At 53.9% G+C, this 21,551-nt stretch overlaps 1 protein-coding gene across 3 annotated transcripts in view; it reads right to left on the bottom strand.

The window, feature by feature from the left end:
* FRMD5 (FERM domain containing 5) overlaps positions 1-21,551 on the bottom strand; it is a 50,345-nt gene that overhangs the window by 13,845 nt on the left and 14,949 nt on the right. The gene's annotated exons all lie outside the window — the stretch shown is intronic.

The following is a 21,551-nucleotide window of genomic DNA, read 5'->3' as shown; positions in this document are numbered from 1 at the left end:
ACCCCATGTTCTCAGCTGGGTCTCAGCAAGGTCCCAGCTCTGCTGCTGGGTCCCTGTCTGGTGGCACAGCAGAGGTCACAGCACCCTTCTCCTTGTCAGCAGGAGCCCAGTGCTGACCTCCCAGTTTTAGCATATTTCTTCTGAGCCCTTTTCTGCTGCCCTTTTCAGGACAAACCTTCCCCCTCCCTGGGCTCTGCAGGACTCCCCACGTTGATGGCTCCTCCAGGAGCAGCCTGTGCAGAAGAGACAGGGAGCAGGGGGGCAAAGAGAATTACAGCTCAGTGAGATCCCGTGTGCCAATACAACCCCCAGACAGCACCAGACTGAACACTAATGGAATTTTAAAGTATTAGTGATATAAAGCCTGATACATCTCAAAGTTACTAAAAATTTAATTTCCAGCACTGCAAAGACTGAATCACACACTGAATCTGGGCACTGTGAGAGGGCCCAGGACACCCTGATCCTTCCTGTGTTTGGTGGGGAAATGCAGAGAGCTGAGGGCACCAGGACCCCAGTGACATCCCGACCCAGCCACAGCTGGGGAAAGGAGACTGCTCCCTCCTGAGCTGCATCCTGAGGAGCTGAGCTCTGAGCATGGCCCAGATTGTGCTTTATTAATAGGCTAATTGCATCCCTGCCTGTGCCATCCATCACTGCCAAACACAACCAGCACCCAGCACAGGCTGTGCACCCAGCTCGGGTGCAAGGGCACAGAGTGGGAAGGAACAGTGAAACCTGCCAGAGTCCACATCTCTTTTCCTGAGTTAGAGCAAGATATTGGTCATTCATTAAAGAATATTCATTTTTACACTGAGGGCTGAAGCAGCAATGGAGCTTGAGGAGAGAGAGAAACTGCAGCAGCAGAACGAACCCCCCAGCCCTGCTCACCCATGGGGCACAAAAGGCCCTACCCAGACCCCAGGAGACAGAAAACAGCAACAAGCCTGCCCCCCCTCAGCATCACACCCCCTGCACCTTCCAGAGATGCTTTTGCAGTGATTTGCTCTGGGCTATTTCCCCTTCCCTGTCCATGCCCCAGCTGAGCACCAACATCCACAAGATGCTTTCTCTGTGATGTCAGCCCAGGGCAGTGACAACAAAGGACACACCAGGCATCCCCCCAGCCCAGTGGAACACAGTGAAAGTGTAAAAATGCAAACGGCCTTACAGGGGGAAATGCTTTCCCTTTGATCTCTCTAACTTGAATTTAACATATTCTAAATTAATCATTATGAGTATGTCTTTCAGGAAATTATCTGAACTGTCTTTACAAATCACAACTTAAAAGAGCTGCCTATTGCATAATACCAGCTTAAATATTCTGCGTTTTGATCTTTATATGTTCTTATAAAGTAAGGCTTCTACCTCTCCTGGGGCTTGCCAGGTTTTGAGGTCAGCCTTTCAGGGCCCAGCAGGCTGGACCTGTCCCCCCAGCTCAGTTTCTCTCCCCTCTGATCTTATCCAAGAGTACTGGGATGTCACTGGGACCAGTGACCAAGGCTCTTCCCCTGGAGGGGAGGTGCTGGCTCCAGGAACCCCTCACTCCCCAACCCCCCCAGTCCCACAGCATCTTGGTGAAGCATTGAGGAGCAACAGCTTCACCCCAGGATTTACTGCTCCCTTCTCAAGGAGAAGATGGCCTCAGGAACCAGCTCTTCCAGGGAGTTTTATGGTCCCTTTTTATGACAGGACAGAAAGACAGCGCTGTGCTGACAGCTGGGAGATCCTGCTGGAGTTTTCCAGTGGCAAACACACTTGCCCATGGCTCAGTGACAGGAACCCCCCCATGCTAACAGACCCCAGGGGCTGCTCCTCAGCAGAACCCACCAAACCTCCAGCTGGGACCCACCTGGCCCCGCAGGGCCCCCAGACCCACTGCAGCTTTTGCTCTTCTCAAGCCCAGACCATGAATTACCCCAACCCACCCGTGGATCAAGCAGAGGATTTAGGGCAGAAATAGCAGCAGCTGAAAGCAGCTCCTTTCTGTACAATGAGATTTGGAAACCTCATTGTGGAGTTGGCCATTCCTCTCCTGAGCTTAGGAGAAGATTATTTTTTAAAGGAAACTGTCAAAAAAAGTCTATTTTAGAAAGTGAAGTTTAAGCTTAAGTCTCTTTGGCAGCAATGTCTGAGCTGGGAGAGATCAAAGACCCAACAGCTCCTCTGCCAACAGGAAGAGATTTTCATGACCAATTTGATTGCAACATTGTGGTTAAATGCCTCATTTTCAAAATTCAGGATTTATTATCCCTCAGACAAGTTAATGTTCACTTTGCAGGCAGGGTGAAGTCCTCCTAACAGCCAGGAGCTCTGCCAGCCCCCAAACCAAGCCTGGGTCTCCTCTGAGCCACAGGGAGAGGAGCAAATGGTCCAGATTATCCCCGAGGATGCTCATTCCCAGATGGGGATAGAGCTCTGGAGCAGAGCAGCCTGCAGCCCCCCTGCAGGAGCATTACCTGCAATGTCCCCTCTCTCCCTACAGCTCCTGAGGAGGGGCTGCAGAGGAAGGCACCACGAGCCAAGTGTCCCTAAGGGGGTGGCAAGGTCCCTGATGGGACAGGAGGGGTGGGCACAGAGCAGCTCTTGCAGGTGCTGAGACCTTCCTCCTGCAAGCCCGACCATCCCGCCCTGCCACAGGCTCCAATCCTCAGGATGGAGAATCCCAGAACAGTGGGAGATGTGCAACAGGGCCCTGAGAGCCCCCCTGCAGCCCCCAGCACTGCTGCTGCAGCCCCCCCTTTCCCTGCCCACCCAAGGAGGGCAACTAATGGTTTTACATAACACTTGGCTGTTATCCTGTTATATTTATAGCATATGCATTTTGGTATTAATTCCCTGTTATCTGTAATCCTTCTTCTGAGCTGACACAGTAATTTCTGTCTTCAAGACTTATCAGGGCAGTTTGCTCCAGAAGTTTATAAAGCTTTTGAGAAGGAAAGTTACTAATGAAGTGGCTCTCAGAGCCTTCAACTCCAGCTTATCGATTCCTTGTTTTAAGCCACAAGCAGATTTCTGAACTCTTGGACATGTTGGTGCATGCAGAAGGTCCTGGGCTATGGAGGAGTTCAGATCCCTGCAGAAAATGCTCAGCCCAGGAGCTCTCCTTATGAAGCTGTTCTGGCTTCTGCTGGGCCACAGGCTCCCAGGAGATTTAACCCATGGACCTGGAGCTTGGTCCAGGTGGATTTTGGGCTGCCCCCCTCCAAAGACACAGCATTTGTGCTCCACAGCATTGTGGTATCAGCCTGGTAATGGAAAACCTCAGTGTGTGTGTCTGTGAATAAGAAAAACGATTCTGCTCTGCCAGGCCTGAGGTACTGATGTCTTGTTTTGGGAAGAATCTACTCCCCTGACTCGTTTAAGGCAAGAAACATTTTTTTCCACATTTCCCCAGAACACCCATGGGGTTACCCAGAGCCTCAGCTTTGAGTTAGTGATTTCTTTCATCACCAGAAATATCATTTCCCCCCTCAGCCCAAGGCAGGGTGTCACCATCTGCTAATCATCACCTGAGGTGACAAGGACTCCATGGTACCAGCAGAGATCCTGCAGCCAAGTCCTGGAGAGGGTGCCCAGGGCACCCCCCCAGCTCCCCAGCAGCCCATGCCGTGCATCCCAGTGATGGATGACACCTCACCTGACATTTTGCTGCTGCATAACTTGTGTGAATTAAATTTGGAATTTATAACTCTATAATTTAGAGGCACTGAGCACCTCTCTCCATAAAACCAAATTGGTTTTTCCAATAACTCACAGGATTTTTTTTTCATTCATGCAAGCCCCGAGTGGTTCCATGTGAGCTCTTGTTTAAATTGGCACTCGGCTCCCGACAGCAACCAAGAGTCCTGGGGCAACAAACTCTGGTGTCTGATATTGAGAAGCTGATAAACAGACTCACAGGAACCACAGGGAGAGGGAGAGAGAGGGAGAGAGAGGGAGAGGGAGAGGGGGAGAGAAGGAGAGAAGAAGAGGGAGAGAGAGAGTTAGAGGGAGAGGAGAGGGAGAGGGAGAGGGAGAGGGAGAGGGAGAGGGAGAGGGAGAGGGAGAGGGAGAGGGAGAGGAAGAGGAAGAGGAAGAGGAAGAGGAAGAGGAAGAGGAAGAGGAAGAGGAAGAGGAAGAGGAAGAGGAAGAGGAAGAGGAAGAGGAAGAGGAAGAGGAAGAGGAAGAGGAAGCATTGCCCTGCAGGAGCTGAGCCCTGCTTGCTGCAGGGGGAACCAGAAACTCCTCAGCAGCTTCACCTCTGATGTTTGCACAGCCCGGGGCTGCCCGGTTTGGCTCCTGCAGACGGGATCATCTGCTGCACTTCCAGACTCATCCCGAGCCGGAGTGACCCTGGAGCAGCACCAGATGTCACCCACTCGGTGTCAGGATGAGCTGGGGAGCAGCTCCGGTGCCCGTGAGGATGGGAACGGCCCCGGGGACCCAATCCCCGCGTTCCCACGGGACCCCAGGGCTGTCAGCTCGGGCTCAGCACCCTCCGGCCCCAGCAAAGGGGAGTCAGACCTTGTAAACCAAAGAAGGAACTTTCAGGAGCTCGGGCAGCAATGCCACCGGCAGCACCCGGTGTCCTCCTCTCGTCCAAACCACCCGAACGGGGCAGAGGAGCCGGGAAACCCCCGGGGCATCCCTGAGCCAGGGGCAGAGCCAGGAGCCTGCCCGGCAGAGGGATGGGGATTTGCTGTAGGGAATCTCCCTGTGGAAGCTGTGCCCGTTTCCAGACCCTGCAGGAATGAGCGCTGAATTCTGGGGTCACTGCTACCGCACACGCAGATAATGGGAAATAAACCAAAACGAACAACAGAAAAATAAAAATTTCTGTGTGCTGCTCCCACCCTGAAGCCCAGGCCCCTCGGTTTTCTTGGCAAGGTTCCTGCTCAGAAGCTCGCTGCTCTCCCAGCAGCTGAATGCAGCACGAAGCTCATGGGAGAAAAGAAAGAAAAGTATAAATGGTTCATTAAAAATTTACTTTTCATGAAAGCGAAGTGAGGCGCTGGAAGGAGCTCAGGGGCGAGGGGTAGGGAAGCTCCTGGTGAAGGCACAGCCCAGCCGGGCTCTTCCTCCGCCCCCCACCCACCCCGCACCAGTGTCACCCCCAAGCCTGGCTGTCACCTCCCATAAACCGCTGGAAGAATTTGGTGGGAGAAGTTTGACCAAAGCCGTGGGAACTCCGAGCAAGCAGAACAAAGCCAAGAGCCCGAACCGAACCCTCCTGGACCCTCCCACCCCCAAGCCCAGCACCGCGGCTTCCAGGTCCCGGTGCCCCCCAGGAATGATGCTCCTGGGCAGGGGTAGGGGACGTGGCACCAGCTCCTGGGGAGGGAAACAGCGGAACCAAAACAAAGCAAACAGAAATAAGGGCAAAAGCCTGGACCCAAACACAAGGTAGAAGTTCAAAACCCCGATCTGGAATCAAAAGCAGGTTCAAAACCAATATTTAAATCACCCGGAGTTGCCGTTCATGAATAAAGATCATCGAGCAAGGAAGTGACGAGCAGGAGCCTTGTGATTATAGCAAACCAGATCTGATTTGTGCTACAGAAGTGACCATATGTGGAGTCCTTTTGGGAGGCTGTAATCAGTCAGATTAACATGATAATGAACTCTGATTTACCCAGCCACGGGAAGATCCTTGTCCTCGGAGACATCACATTGCTCCCTGCACAGCACCAAATAATTTTTTTTTTTTTTTTTCCCTTTTTTTTTTTTTTTTTTTTCTTTCTATAACCACAGCAGCACCTGACTGCAGGATTGTTAATCCTCCCAGAAGGTGATTCCTAGGGAGAGGGAAGAGAGCATTTTAAGCTGTAAACATGAATAGAACAACAGACAGAGGAAACTTTCCAATAAATCTGATGCTGCCTTCAGCAGAAAACGAGATACGGATGCAAGCACCGTGGGATGTAAATCTTCACGATGACAATGTTATTTTACCAACATGACCGTGGAATAAACCTCAGAAAAGAGGATAAGCACTCTGCAGAGTGCCTGCAGTCTCTTTCAGAGTCCATCCTTGGACAGATCAAGCCTTTGGAGGGGCTGGGAAAGCACAAACTGGGGGAGGGGAGGGAGGTGGAAGGCTGCTGGCAACCCAGGGAGGGCCCAGGGATGGCAGGGCCAGCATGGGGCTGTTTGGGGACAGCCCCTCAGGATGCTGCAAGAGCTGCTGTCTGCTCCCTTCTCCCCCTCCCCAAGCTCCCTTTGGGGGGATTCAGGTGGGCAGAAACAAACACAGCCCATCTGTGTCCCCAGAGCCACCAACCAGGGCAGCTTGGCCACTCATGGCCACCAAGAAGAACACCTTGGCTGAGGGGGAAGCTCACACAGATGCCGGGCAGCTCTGGGGATTTAAAATGATGTTCAGAACATTGAGGAGCAGAACACAGCCTCAGCATCACCTGCAAGGGACTGAGTCCCATGTCCCCAGCCCCTTTGTCCCTGAAGCCAGGAGGATCAGGCAGGGGCTGAGGTGTGGGCAGCATCCCCTCTGCTGGGCAGGAGCCGGGTCGTGCCGGCTGCTGGCCCCGGGGAGCTTTGGTCACAGCTCGGCTCCTGCAGCAGATGCTTCAAACACATCGGTGCCTTCATCACGAGTCTGAGATCAAAACTCGTTGGGATGAGAACCCGTGAGGGCACCAGAGATCCATAAGTGCTCATTTTAGGGTGCTCGTCCCTCTGCAGACCTGCTCTGGGGTTTGCAGAGGATCAGCAGCGCTGCCCCCCCTTACCCATTCCCTGGGGACAGGGACACAGCAGCTCTTTGCTGTGTGTGCTCTGCCACCTTGGGAAGGCTGCGGGTCCTGCAGGAGGTCTCACCCCGGAGATGACAGTCGGATCCCATCCCTCCAGGGCCTCAAAACTTCCCCTGATACCAGCCCAGCACCCATAGGAGCAGAGGATGCCGTGCAGGACTCATTCCTCTGCCCTAGCACCCAGCCTGCCCGGGATGGGGCTTTGGCTGCACCAAGGACTTAAAAAAAAGAAAACAAAAAAACCCGACCAAAGCCTCACTTTGCTTCCCAGGTCACCCAGGGCTGACTTGCTTGCCCCTTCTCTAAACAAAATTTCCACTGTTTATTAGGATTTTAGGACAAAAGAGAAGCTGACCTGGCAGTGCAGAACAGCCCAAAGATCCTTCTCCTGAGCATCAAACACAGACCCTGCAAATCCACCAGTTCTTTTCTTCTATCATTTCAAGCATGGGTAGCTCAGGTGCAGGTCTACAGTAGGCTGTGGTGTCCAGAAAAGAAAAGGAAAAAACCTGCTTTAGCTGACGTGGTTTTATTTCTAAAGGCTGGCTGGCAGGACACCAGGAACAACCAAGAGGAAGGGATGTATTTGTCATCCCAGCAAGGCCTTCGTTTTGCCTGTGGGTTTAATGTCTCAAAATACATATTCATTTAAATGCAAATTTTCTGGTTTCACCTGGGACTCAACCAAAGCTTTTGCCTGAAATGGATGTTGACCTTTCACACTGACTTCTCTCTCTCTCCCTTCTTTCTTCTGTAAATCAAAGCCTTTGAAGATAACCTGGGCTTGCAGACACAGCCGGGAAGAAAGCAGCACTTCTCCCGGGTGAGCTGCGGCCATTAATTGCCAGCCCAGAACAAGGCAGCACCTGGAGACCTCAGCTCCACGGGCACAACCAACCTGGCACTTCCCCAGCAGCTCCTCCTGGGCAGAGGATGCAGCAGTGCCTGCATCACCTGGACCCCCAGCTCCGGGACAGCCCTGGGGGTCTGCAGGGACTGCACAGCCCCTGTCACCCTCCGTGTCCCTTCACTCAGCTGAAGCTATTTTTAAAGACAAGCCCCCCCCCCCCTCAAAGGCCTCCATCCTTCCAGCCACATGTCACTGTCAGCCACGACCTTTTCAGATGAATCCAAGAGGGCGACGTGATTTGGGGGATGGTGATGTGGGTTGACATCTTCCCCTCAGAACACCCCCAGGACACCGTGCTTGGTATTTGGCAGAAAACTTGTCAGGGCACCTCAGGCCCTTCCCAGCCAAGAGCAAGCAAAGCTGTGCCCAACACCAGCCCCCAAACTGGGGTGCCCCCAACCAAGAGGAGCAGGAGAGCACCGAGAGCCCATGGCTGCAGGGAGCAGCCCAGGTTAAAAACAGATGGGGAAAAAAACCCCAAAACCCCCCAAATTATACAACCTAGGCAGAGAAGGAGCTTGTTTGGTATTTAAAGGCATGGATTCAGGATCTGCAGCTAACATCTGCAGGAAGGATGTGCCATCCTTCAGGGATAGCAGAGAGAACAGTGTCCTTCCGTGCACTTCCCAACTTCTCAGGCACAATCCAATTACCACAGCGAGCCGTAAGCAGAATGACTTTTTGTTCTAAGCAGAAACAAGTGAACTTAATTCTCTGCCCTGTGCTCACCCCTTGGCCCCATCCCACCCTCCGGCAGGAGATGGCTGCAGAGAGCTGAGGACACAGACACAGACATCCTTTCCAGCCCCACCGCTGCGTGAACCCCACCAGCCCCTGGACCAGCACCCCACAGCTTCTCCCCAGCCCCCTGCACAGGTTTGCAGCAGCTCTGGGGGGCTGAGGATGACCCAGTCCACCCCGAGATTCTCAACCCCTGTGCCAGGTCCTTCTATCCACGCAGGGAAACAGCCCTGGGACTGCACGGTGAGGGGTACCAAAAAGTGTTTTAGGAAAAGACGAGTCTCAGCAACACCCCCCGACAGCTCATGGCTGGTGGGGGGGGAGCAGGGAGCTGCGGCTGTGCAGGAGGAAAGCACTCCCAGCCAGCTGAAGTGACTGATGTCTAAAAGCAAAAGCACTTCCCATTGTCCATTCTGCAGAACAAGGGATGTGACCCACGCTCCCAACACAGCAGCAGCGGGTGTTGCTTCCCTCCCTCTCTCCTCCTCTGGGCACCGCATCCCCAGCACCTCCCCAGGGAGCAGGGAAGGAGCCAGGGAAGGAGCTGAGGCCCAGCCCAGTTGAGCACTAAACCCCAAAGGGCTCCAGAAGGATGCATCCACGTTCATTTGTTTACTTTCCATATCAAAGACAGAATAAAGGATCCTTACCTCCACTCAGCAATGACAACAACAGAATGTTCCACAGAGCATGCTGTCTAGAGATGAGAAGCAGCAAGATGGGAGCACTGAGGCTTTACAGGCAGCGTTTTGCTGCATTTGCACAGCAGAGAAGGAACAGGAGCACCCACCAGGCTCCCTGTGACCCAAAACCCACCCTGGCTGCTGCGAAGCCAAGAGGATTGAGCAGATGGAGTCTCATGGCTAAGTGGCCAGCAGGACAACAAGCCCATGGACTGAAAAGGACAAAGGCTGGGACCAGGACAAGCCCATGGACTGAAAAGGACAAAGGCTGGGACCAGGACAAGCCCATGGACTGGAAAGGAAAAAGGCTGGGACTGGGAGCTGCTGCAGAGCTGCTCCGGAGCAGCCGGGGATCTGCTGGAAGAGCATGGGAACTGCAGAGCACAACCATCCCCTTGAGCTTGGCCAGGGCATTAAACAGATTCCAACAAATTATCGCTTTTAAAGATCAACTCTTGGCAATACTAAAAGCACAGACATTGCAAGAAACAGTCCCAGCTCTCCAGCCCAGAGCCCCTTTCCATGCTCACATCGGTGTCCTGGACAGCCACCACCACCAGGGCAGTGACACGAGCTTTAAATGCTGCTTAGAGACAATTTCATATTTAGAGATAAAAATAATCTACAGGAACACGGCCCAGGGCTCTCCCAGGGGCTGGGAAGCAGTGAAGTTTGTACACAGCCAGACCTGGAGGACAGATCTGCAGTGACAGCAGCAGCTCTCAGGAGAGGCTGGCACGGCTGCATCCCCCAGAGGAACGGGGGTCCCAGGGACCCTCACCCTGAGCACCAGCACCCCACAGGGACCCCAGGACTCCACTGCACTCGTGGTCCTGGAGGTGCAGGACACGGGTTTCTGCACTACAGAGTCCACACTTGGGCACAGAAGCAGATTTGGGAACCCAAACCCCCAGCCCAGTGCATTTACAATACATTCATACAAAATACTGATTAAATGATGTCAGGCAGGAGGATTACTCATGTCAATGTAGAAAGTCATTGTTTTAAGCCCAGATGGCTGCATAAGCTCTACCACAGCCCAGATCAGCAGATGAGAACTGCACGATTTAATGGAAGGAGACTTCTGATCAAGCACTGGATTGAAGCTAATGCCAGCTGAATACCCAAACACCAGATTTACTCAACGAGTGACAGCTCAAGAGTAAATACAGATTATTATTCCTGCTCTCTTTCCTACAGAGCCACTTCCCACAGGACACATGTTTCACAGAAGAGGGTTCAGACCCCCATGAGATGTTTCCTTCAGAAGCCTTTGGCATGAGGACCCCAACAAACCTCAACAGCAGGTGAGACCATGGAGACCCAGGCTGGGCACAGGAGGGAGTACAGCTGGAGCAGAGCAGGTGCCCACTTGCCAGTGGGTTTTATTGTGTTGAGTGAAACCAGAATTAGGTCTCAAGGCTATGAAGTCCTACCTATGGGTACCGTCCATCCCCACCCATAGCGGGGTCCCAGGTTCTGCAGGATTTCATTAATTAAAGCAATTTCTGTCCCTCAGAACAAAACCTAAATTTTAAAACCTCTGTATAGCCTTGTGTGGCAAATACCTGAGCTCAACCCATCTGGAGAGGGAGGGAGAGCAAAGCTGGGTGAGCCTGGCCCTGAGGAACAACTGAGGAACAACTGAGTGTTCAGCCCTCCCAGTAGAATGAAATAAAGGAGATGAAGATGTAACTCAGTGCATTTGCTCTAGAGTTTATTTTAAAACACAGGCCTGCAGAAAAAAAATATAATTATGGCAGTGAAGTCATTGTGCCTACACTATCACATCCAGTTATCTCAAGGGTGACAAAGATTAGGCCTGGAGGAAAAAAAAACAGAACCTCTTTGCACAGCCAAGTCAGAGGCACTGCCAGGCCAGCCCCAGCCCGGGCACAGCTTCCTGCAGCCAGGTACCACTGGGACACCAGTTCCCTCCCTGCCTGGGAAGGGCCCTGCACCCAGGGACACCCACCTGCACCCCACACAGGGCTCCTGGATGCAGGAATGGGCTTTTCCCAGCCTGCTGGTACTTGGTACCTCATCTCAGCTGTCTAAGTTCCAAGAGCTCCTGGTGTCACCTCCAAGGGGCACTTGTGCAGCTGCACCAGGAGTTATTTATCCCCAGGTCCCTCTGTGCTCCAACAGCTCCCCCAGACCAGTCCGTGCCCCCCTTCACCTCCCCAATCCCCCAGCAGGGCTCTGCCCGGGGGCTGGGGGGGGAAATGCCCTCCAGCAACCCCCTCAGCGTGTTCTGCAGACACAACGACTGCGGGAAGTTCGGAGCTGTCTCCGTGTCTGTCTCCGGAGCGAGGGGAGATGTGAAGGAGAACCACGAAGTGGTGACTCAGCGCTGACACAGCAGCTCTGCGGCTGCAGGGAGGGAGAACCGGGAGAGCTAACAAAGAGGAGACAAAAGAAAAAAACCTCTCCTCCAGACCCTGAGCTCCTTTCCCCTCCCGCTGCATTTCCAGCTGCCGGCGTCAGGAGGGCCGCGCAGCCCGCACCAGCGATATTTACCTCCCTTAATTAAAGATGGCACTAATAAACATGAAATGTGGACACACGGAAATGCTGTTAATAAACACCGCCTCGGGGAGCTCAGAGCCGAGCTGGAAACACTCAGTATCAGATCTGGCACTGTTATGAAATTAAAACAATATATTGCCACATAAACGCGGTATTAAAGATAATTATCCTAAATTAGGCTTCCGTAGGCTACAACCTCCCCCCGGGCAGGAGGAAAGGTGCATTCCTGCGGTATCCCCAGGAAAATCCATGTGCCAGCTCCCAGCCCCGGATCTGCTCCCACAGCCAGACCATCCCCTGGGAGAACCAAAGCCCCGGGTCTCCCTCCAGGACCCATGGCCAGGAACTTTCCCCCCCTGCTCCCATTTTCGGTCACAGATTTCAAGGTGACCACACAGAGGTCAAATTAGGCAGTGCCCAACTCACTTTCCCCTGCTCTGCAGGGCCAGGACCCAGCTCATGGCTTTGCTTTTGATGGAAGGGTTCAAATATTTGCATTCAGCAGAGAGCCCTTGGCAGACTCTGGGTTTAAGCATTTAAATTGCCATTTCTGTGGGACAGGACTGCCGGCCAGGGCAGGGTTCTGCAGTTCCCCTCACAATCAGGAATTCATCTCATTTTGTGCCTCTGCATGAGAAATCTCCAAGGTCTGAAGCAGAAGAGCACCCTGGCAACAGCAGAAGGGGCCGGATGGGTCTCAGCACCAGCAAACTCATCCCTCCAGCCCAACCCCCATCACGGGAAAAATAAACGAGCTGCCAAAACGGGGGAGCTGAACACAGCTTGGGAAAGGTGAGCCCTGTCAAACCTGTCTGATCTTTTGATGAGCTTAAGAATCGGTTAATAAAGGCAACAGTGTTGATTTAATATCCTTAGACTTCCTCAAGACACTTAACCCAGTACTGCATGACATTTTTGATTAAAAATTAGAATGATACAACATCAACATCACTCGCACTAAATGGATTAAAAGCTGCCTGCAATGCAGTTAGCGTGGGAAGAGGAAACTGCTGGGGGTGAGTTTGACAGAGACCCTTGAGAAAATGGGTCTTACTCCCCAGATTTTAACAAAAATTCTAAAGGAAACCCTTGTATTGCTGTGAAGTTGGCAGACAAACTGGGGAAGGGAACGAGATGCCAGGCTGCTGGTACCAAGAGATCAGAACTGGAGGGTAAGCTACACAAAAATCGCAAAATAACAACTTCTCTCTGCCAATCCAAGCACAGCACCCACCTGGGAATGGGAAGCAGGGAAGGTAACAGAGTGTCCCCAAGTCCTGGCTGTGAAGGGACTGCAGACCATGGGGTGATGGACAGGGAGACGAGGGGAGCTGCAGGATCCAACTCAAGCCCAAGCAGGAGCAGGAATTCCAGCCAAGGTGGAACTCCAGCATTTGGCCAGGGAGGGGACACTCCAGCTCCTCACTCATAGAAGCAGTGAATAGGTTAAAACAAAGTGCCTAGTGACAGGGCTGATGGAGCAGAGGCTGTGGGGACAGGCAGGGTGACAGGGAGTGGGGACTCTGCCAGGGGACTCATCCCTGGTCCTGCTGCAGGAGCTGCTCACCAGGACTGAGCCCAACACCAAGGGATGGAGCAATGGGGAAGCCAGGGGGCTCCTCCAACCTCCCAGCTCTGTGAGCTGATCCGGTGGTGGGTCCATCCCCCATCTCCAAGCAGCAGGTCTGGAAAGAGGGCAACTGGTTTACTGTCTCAGCTGTGTACACACAGGCTGGCTCCATCCTCAGCCCCACCTCCCTGTACCCTGCAGATCCAAACCCGAGCATCTTCAGCCACCCAGAGCTGGCCTGCTGCTGCTCCTGTTGGGCTTTGGGAGGTCTGGCTCAGAAGATTAATAAGATGGGAGGGAGGGGAAATGAAGGCATTTGGGAACAGGCCCACACCATGGGGACCACCAGGTGAACAAAGCTGTGTCTGTGCCTTGAGCCCAAACTGTGGGGAGGGGAGAGCAAAGCACCGACCCCAGAAAACCTCATTTATGACCACTCAGGTCATCTGCAAACATCAGCAGCAGCTTCACCCCCAGGGACTGCCAGTCAGAAAAGCCCATCCTTCAGCAGCCAACTTATTTAAATATTTCCCTCTGACTCTAAACATTGCCATCTGCTCTTCCTGCCGGCCCCGCTCCCCCTGCACAACAATTCCTGCCTCTCCATCCTTTCTGCCAAGCATCAGCTAAAAATCTCCTGGTCCCCTGCCTCATCCCTGCCTGAAGCTCCTTGGCACAAAACGTCCCCGCACTGCGAGGCTTTGGGAGGGACCCCGGGTGCAGCCTGGCCCCTGGCTGAGCCTTCAGGAGCATCCCGGTGCCTTAGCACTGATGTCCTTTGTCACATAAGGTCACCTTGCACAGCGATTTGTAGACTCTACATGCTGGCTTTCAAAAACCTGGAGCTGTCTGTAGGTGTGTACATCCACACAGACACCTCCCCGAGACAGCACAGTCCCACCCGGGGACCCACGGGTGCCAAGGGGAGCTCTCGGGAGAGTTTTTAGAGGAAAAGCAGGATTTGGAAGAGGCATCTCCGCTGACAGAGCCCGAAGCTGTCCCACCAGGGGTGGCCACCTCACACATGGACCGCCCGGAGGATGCTGCGGGGGCTCCCCGGGGCACACAGACCTGTGGGCATTCTCTGACAATGCAAACGTTGGGGAATGAATAATAATAATAACAACTAAAAGAAGGACAAAAAGGGCATTTGCAGCTCCTCCTGGTGCTTAACTGCCACTGTCACCATGGGGCACGAGATAAAAAAAGTGACAATCTTGTTCCCCAAACCTGGTCACTGCCGCCTCCCTGATAACGACTGGCAACGATCTGGCAACGACCTGGCAGCGATCAGCCCTTGGGGGGCTGGAACCTCCTGTGCCTCCCTGGCACTCCTGGGGAGCCAGGCGGGAGGAGAATCATCAACTGCAGACGACAATATGGAAATTCACAGCCCCGGGCACCCCGGCCGCAGATGCCCCAGATTTCGGCTGTTGCGGCTGTACAAAGATCTCGGTGGACAGCCACGAGTATTTTTATACGAGCGTGACATCATGCGCAAAAGTGTCACTTTGCTTTATGTCACCGAGGGGTCCGGGAAGGAGCTCGCACGCCGGCCGAGGGGAAGCAGCAATCTGCAGCTGAGCAGGAGGTAAAACTATCCACAAACCCACACAGATGCCACTGCCCTCCCCGCCCCGGGGCTGGGGCTGAGGGCACTCGGTGGGCAGATGTTTTCCCCAAAATCTCCACCAATGAACAAAGCCGTGAATCTGTGCCTTGAGCCCAAAACTGGGGGGGTTGGGAGAGGGGACCCTGTTCTGCCCAACCCCCTGCAGTGCTGCTTTGGGGTCTGCACCCACTGCCCTCTCCATCCTCCTCCTCCTCACCCGGCGTGGGACCAGCCCAGACCCTCATTAAAAACAAAACCTCAAAAACCAGGATCAGAGAGAGCGACACAGGCAGAGTAACCCAGAAACCTCCTCAAGAATATAGGAATTAACTGCCCACTAATTGCCCTGCGGGAAACAAACGCAACCAGCTCATTTTTGGCTGAGCTCCGTTTCTAACCATGCAATTTCTTGCATTTCACAGGCCTTTTCCCCTTGTTCCACTGAGTTTGTTTTCCAATTTGTTCGCTCCAAAGCCTCTTTGTCTTTTCATTTAAATTTTCACCTTCACTGCTTCCGTGAGCCAAAAAATCATCGGATGAGAAAGAAGCTGAGAAATCCCTCCCCAGGCAGGTGGGGAAGCCAGCCCCATGCCCAGGGATGAGGCAGCTGTGGCCAAGTGCTGCTCTTGTCTCTGAAATTACATCCCCAGGTGAAGAAGTGTCCAGTGTCCAGGGGCATCTCCCTCCCTGCTGCCAGGACTGGATCTCTGAGAACACCCACCAAGAACAAACACTTCCAGTCTTTGCTGTGTGCACTTTTCAGCTGCCTCTCTTTAGCCCGTCTGTTTTTTTCCTTTTTCTTCATGGTTGAAAGCAAATTATGGGTGTGTATTGCTTGGAAAACCAATTCCAGGAGCTTCTGCTGCCTCGTACAGAAGAAATGGCCACCACAGGATTTTGGTTTACTCTGAGCAATTCCATTCAGGCAAATCAAGAGGGTTCCTTTCAGGGACAGGAAGGTTCCAGGCTGTCTGGGGGATTTTGGCACCAAACTGTGGGGTTCCAGCAGTCAGGAATCCACAGAAAGAGGTGTGAATGCAGAACGGCAGCAGATCCATGGGAAGGTGCTGCAAGAAGTGGTAACTGGAAAAGCACACACCCAGAGGAAACCCTATGGAACCCCCATGCACAGGCTGAACAGAAATACATCCTGCCAAAAAGAGGTGGGAATTGTTGGGAAGGCAGAGATGTTGTCTTTGGGGTGGGTGGTTGAAGAGCTCAGTATCTCAGATATGTGGAAGGAGGAGTGAGAGGTGACATGATGATTATTATGGGTAAGTGACTTCACAGAGAGAAAATACCCACTACTAAAGGGCTCCTCAATCAAGTGAAGGAAAGCAGCACCAAGACCAGCTGCCTCTGGAGCTGGAGGCAGATGAATTTGACTTAGAAACAGGACACAAAAATAAAGGGGATTAAAGAGAGGAATAAACTGCCCTGGGGGTGCTGGATCTGCAGCTCATGGTGCCCCCAAATCCAAAGGTTAGTGCTGCTCTGAATGCAGGCTCCAGAAAACATCCGCTGCTGCCAGCTGCACCTGTGGCTTCTGTGGAAACCCCAAAAGCAGAGAGATGGGGATGGAGGAAGGAATCAGTGGGTCAGGGGCACCTGCCTGGGCCCTCTGCCCAGCACTGGAGGTGCCTCTGCCCGGGGTGGGTGCAGAGCTGCCCTGCTGGCACCCAGACGCTCTCCACCTCACACTTCATGCACACAGATATTTAAACACAGCCCAGCAATCCAACTCGCTGTAAAATTTCCCTCTCCCAGCTCTCCTGGCCCCGGGGGAGTGGGTGTGGGGGGTGACACCCAATGCCCACCTCAGCCTTGCCCTGAGGAAGGGGCAGTCTGCTCACAGCAACCACAGGGAGGGCAGGAAAACAGAATAAACAGGAATAGTTGTAAAATGGATGCTCAGGGTTCGCGTGAAGGGCATTCCCGACGGCTTTAAAATGCAAATACCCCCAAGCCGAGCAGAGCCAGGCTGGGAAAGGGTTGATGTGAGCAGGCAGCAGCTGGGAGCATGGCTGGAGGATGCTGAGCCATGGCAACGGGAGGGAACACGCTGCCACACAAATCAAGGGCACAGTTTTATTGTCCAAGAGCTGAGTTTTTCAGACCAGTTTCTAGGGACGCGTGTTAATAACAGCAGCATCTATTTATCACGGGTCTTTATTGTCTCTGTAATGAGCTCTCCAGGAAAAACCTGGAGAGTGCTTCCCTCAGAGGCTGAATGCCAGAAATGCAACTCCAAGTTCAGTGGTTTGCTTGGCTGGCAATTCCCTCCCATGCCCACATGCTCTGCAATACAGAGCAGACTAATTAACTATTAATAACAGGACGGTCACCAGCCACACATTATACCCCGTGTTGTGCCACTCTGCTCAGAAGGCACCCACAGCTCTCCCTGTTGCTCCTCACCCCACTGCAGGGCACCAGGAGGGTCTCTGCCCCGTGCCCTCCTGCCCCACCTGCCCCTGGGAGCTTTGCAAGATGATCTTTTAAGGTTTCCTTCCAACCTAAACCCCCCTGTGATTCTGTGATGGAAATGAGGGGGGTACAGCTGTGCACACACAGCCCCACAACTCCCAAGGGTAATGCCACAACCACAGGAGGAAAGCCTGGATTACTTCCCTGCTTACAAATACAGCAGTAACTGTGCTGTGCTGTTAAACTATTCCCTGTACAGAAGGCAATCTTGGCTCCAGCAAGGTTTGCCTCCAGCCAATGCATCCCCCTGCCTCTTCTGCAGCATCACAGCCATTACCAGACCCCTCACTGGAATCTGGGGGGCTGGTGGGAAGGAGGGTGAAACCTTGACCCATTCTGGAGAAACAGCACCTAAAAATGTCCTTGAGAGGTATTTCATCCCAGGAACACACTTGTGGTCTGAGCAGCTCTTCCCCAGCCATCACCACAGCTTTTACACGACTCTCACCAGACACAGGAGCTGGGCAGGAGGTTTGGGTTTGCATTCAGCATTTGCCAGGAGCTGTTATTCCCCGTGGCCCTGCCAGCTTTCTGCTCCACAACCAGCCCCAGCCAACCATGGTAAACAACTCAGCCCTTCAAACCTATGGGAAAGTTTTAATTTCTCCCTTAACCACACACACACAGGGTCACCAAACCTCCCTTTCTGCTTCATGCAGTTTTGCATCAAAACACCTCCAAGGCAATTCATTTATACCAGGCAAACTTCTAAGGCTCGAATTTTCCCCGATGGCACTGCTGGAAGGCTACAATACCCCAGCAGGTCAGCAAGTTGAAAGCTGTGTTTCATCTGGCAATTTATTCAAATAAATCTTTCAAAACCATGAAACAAACTATAAGGAGAGAGAGTCTGTCAAATCACTGCCTGAGCCCCTCGGCAGAATGGCTCAGCCAAGCAGGAAAAGCAGCAGCAGCAGCATGAACCCCTCTGGGCACCAAACCCCATGGTCCAGACAGCAGGGACTGGCTGGGACCAACCAGGACCGACCAGAACTGTCCAGGACCAACCAGGACTGACCAGGACCAACCAGAACCGACCAGGACCAATCAGGACCGACCAGAACTGACCAGGACCAACCAGGACCGACCAGGACCAACCAGCCAGGTGTGCAGAGAGGAGTGAGATGAAAAAGAATTCCCATTCATTACTGTCATGATTATCATCACAGCACTGACAATGTCCCTGCCATTTCCATCCAAAGCCATGGTTAAAAAAATGGGAAGCTGAGTCTGGTTCATCAGAAAAGGAGCTTTAGGACCTGCACCCCGGTTGCCCCCCAGCAGGGAGACAGTGTTGGTCCCCCAGCCCCTCTCCTAAGGGGGAATCATCACCCATATCCCCACGGAGGGTCTCTCAGCACCCTCCCTGCTGTGCCACCCCTGTTGCCACTGCTCCCATGACACAGCACAGCTTGGCATGGCACAGCATGGCACAGCCTGATGGCACTGTGTGAGCAGCTGTGGTGATGCCCATCAGCTCTAACAGGAACCTCCACACCATGGTTTCCCATTAGTGAACTGGCGAAGAAGTTCAATAAGGTAGAATGGTGCAAGGTGAGCCCTGAGCACCCTCCCGTGGCCCTGAAGCACCACAGAACACAGCAGGGAGAGAGGTGGGGTCGCCCTGAAACATCCTCCACCCCCTTCACTCCAGTGTGGTTGGATGTCTCCAAACTCCAGAAATGTCTGGGCTCTGAAGAAGCCTCTGGCCAGCCCGAGGGAGGGATGCAGGAAGGGCAGGCAGGTAGGGAATGCTCTTCCAGCTCCATCATCCTACCCCAGCATCCCTTCCAATCAAACGAATAATTATGCATGAAAACAGGACTGGAGCCTTGGGGTTATATAAGGAGGAGCCGTGAGAGGACAAGGCTGGGGAACCAAGCCAGGGGGTGCTCAGGCTCATTCAAGCTGCTCTTACAGCTCTGGCATGGAGAGTGCTTTGTTTTGCTGCAGAAGCTGTGACTGCAGCTGGGCTGGCAGCTGAGGCACACACACCCCCCAGCCTCCACCACCCCCCCAAAAAAAAGGAAAAAAAAGCTACAAAGCTACTGCAGTCCAGAAAGTTGCAGCTGGCCTGGAACTGGGAGATGCTGGAGGGCTGAGCTGATCCCTGCTGGACTCAGCTGCAGAGCTCTGCCTGAGCAGAGGGGTCTGGAGCAGCTTTTATCCGGGAAGGAATTACCCCGAATTGTGGCTGCCAGCCAGAAGCATCAGGAATCCTCATCCCAGCAGCAGGAGGGACGATCCCAACACCACCACCCCTGAGGGGCAGTGGGGGCTCAGCAGAGGAGTGGGACAGGACCCTGGGACACAGCCCCTTGTCTGTATTCCTGGCTCCACGGGCAGCTCTGCCCAGGATTTGGGCCGGGAGAGCAGCAGGATCCCACCAAGACACAAACTCTACATTCCTGTAGCAGTGTCCCGGGGCTGGCAGGACACAGGAAAACATTTAAACCTCTCGTTAAACATTCAAACCCAAGGTGACCCCACGGCATCACCTGCAGCCGTCAGGGCAAGAAAATAAAGGCCAGCAACAAAACTTCAGCTGCAAAACCTGTGTGCAGACCTGTCCCCGGGCTCAGTGCCAGCCCAGCTGAGGCTTCCCCAGCGCCTGGGTTGGGGTGAGGATGGAGCAGGGCAGGGGGAGCCCGGGGCTCCCCACGCGGGGCTGCTCTTCACACATCCTTGCGTGGGCAGATCGGTGCCCGAATCTCTGCTGGGGGACGAACGGCACCGGTTTCCCCCCGTGTCTTTGTCCTCCTCCTCCCCTTACACCTTACCCGGAGCCCAGCGATGTGTTGTTTCCTCGAAAGCCGCTCGCCAGACGGCCACCGAGAGGGAGGGAGGGAGGCCAAGGGCAGGGCTGGGGCCAGCGCCGGCCCCCTGTGCAGCCCGGGACCGTGTCCCATGTCCCCAGGCTCTCTGCCAGCTCCAGAGCACTCGCACTGCCAGCCTGTCCTGTCCTGTCCTGTCCTGTCCTGTCCTGTCCTGTCCTGTCCTGTCCTGCCCTGCCCTGCCCTGTCCTGTCCTGCCCTGCCCTGCCCTGTCCTGTCCTTCCCTGCCTAAGCCCCTGCCAGCCCCTCCTCTTCATCCTGCTCCCACCCCATATCCACAGCATCCCAAGCTGTGACCCTCCCAGGGCTCGGGCCATGCCTGCCCGTGCTTCTCATTCCACCCTACAGCAATGTCATCTGAGAGAACTGTGCAAACACCAGGTGCTGTTTGCACACCAGAGTCCTCCTCAAATACACTTAAACCTCTGGGGCTCTCTGGGACTTTTATGTGTTCATTTTAAAACATCCTCCAGTTGGAAACAAACCATTGGCAGCCCTATCCTCACCACCTGGAAGGAGCCCCACATCCCCTCTGAAACCTCTAACAAGGTCCAGCATCTTCCAGGCCACTGCTGGCAACAGATTTCACCCTGACAGGTTTCCCATCCTGTGCTCAGAGGCTCACAGCATCCTTTGGGTTGGAAGGACCTTAACCCCCCCCCCCCCAGTGCCCCCCTGCCATGGGCAGGGACCCCTCCCACCAGCCCAGGGTGCTCCAAGCCCCATCCAGCCTTGGACACTGCCAGGGGCAGCCACAGCTTCTGGGGGCACCCTGGCACAAGCAGAACCTCCCCTTGAGACACCCAACTCCCCACATCTGTAGCCATCCTTTGGTTGATGCCCCAAAGTGCTGCCTGAGCCCCTCTCCTGGCACTGAGGATTTGTGCCTCTGTCAGACCCTGCTCACGCACAGGAAAAAGAAGACAAGGGTTCTCCATGTCATTTCAGGTTTTAATTCCCCTCAGTGCTTATCAGCAGAGTACAGACACCTCATCAAGAGCTGCTCCCACACAAGCCACACCGTTTGTCACTTCAGAGAGGTGACAATTCCCACTGCCCACGCGTGCCCGTGTCCCCCGTGCCACCAGGCACCAGTGGACACGCGAGCAGCAGCACAAACCACAGCCCCAGATGCAGCTGAAGCACAAACCAGGACATTGATTGTGATGACCAGAGCCAAGGAGCCCCGAAATCCCTAAACCAAAGCCCACGAGCAGCTGCAGTGCTGGGGGGTCCCTGGCACCCACTCCTGCACCAGGGACATGGACCAGGAGCTGCAGCAGCCTCAGCTGCTCAGAAGGTGGAAGGGAGCATCACATCCGGGTTTCCCAGACCTTATTCTCCCATACAGAAGACAAGATTTGTTCTATTAATGTTTGAAAAGAGCAACAGCTGTGCTGGGAGGAGCCCAGCTCACCCAGCCCCTTCCACAC

Source organism: Calypte anna, chromosome 10, assembly GCF_003957555.1.
Source record: "Calypte anna isolate BGI_N300 chromosome 10, bCalAnn1_v1.p, whole genome shotgun sequence".
Lineage (NCBI taxonomy): Eukaryota > Metazoa > Chordata > Aves > Apodiformes > Trochilidae > Calypte > Calypte anna.
The sequence above is the reverse complement of the archived record's forward strand: the minus strand, read 5'-3'. Positions and strand labels throughout refer to the sequence as shown.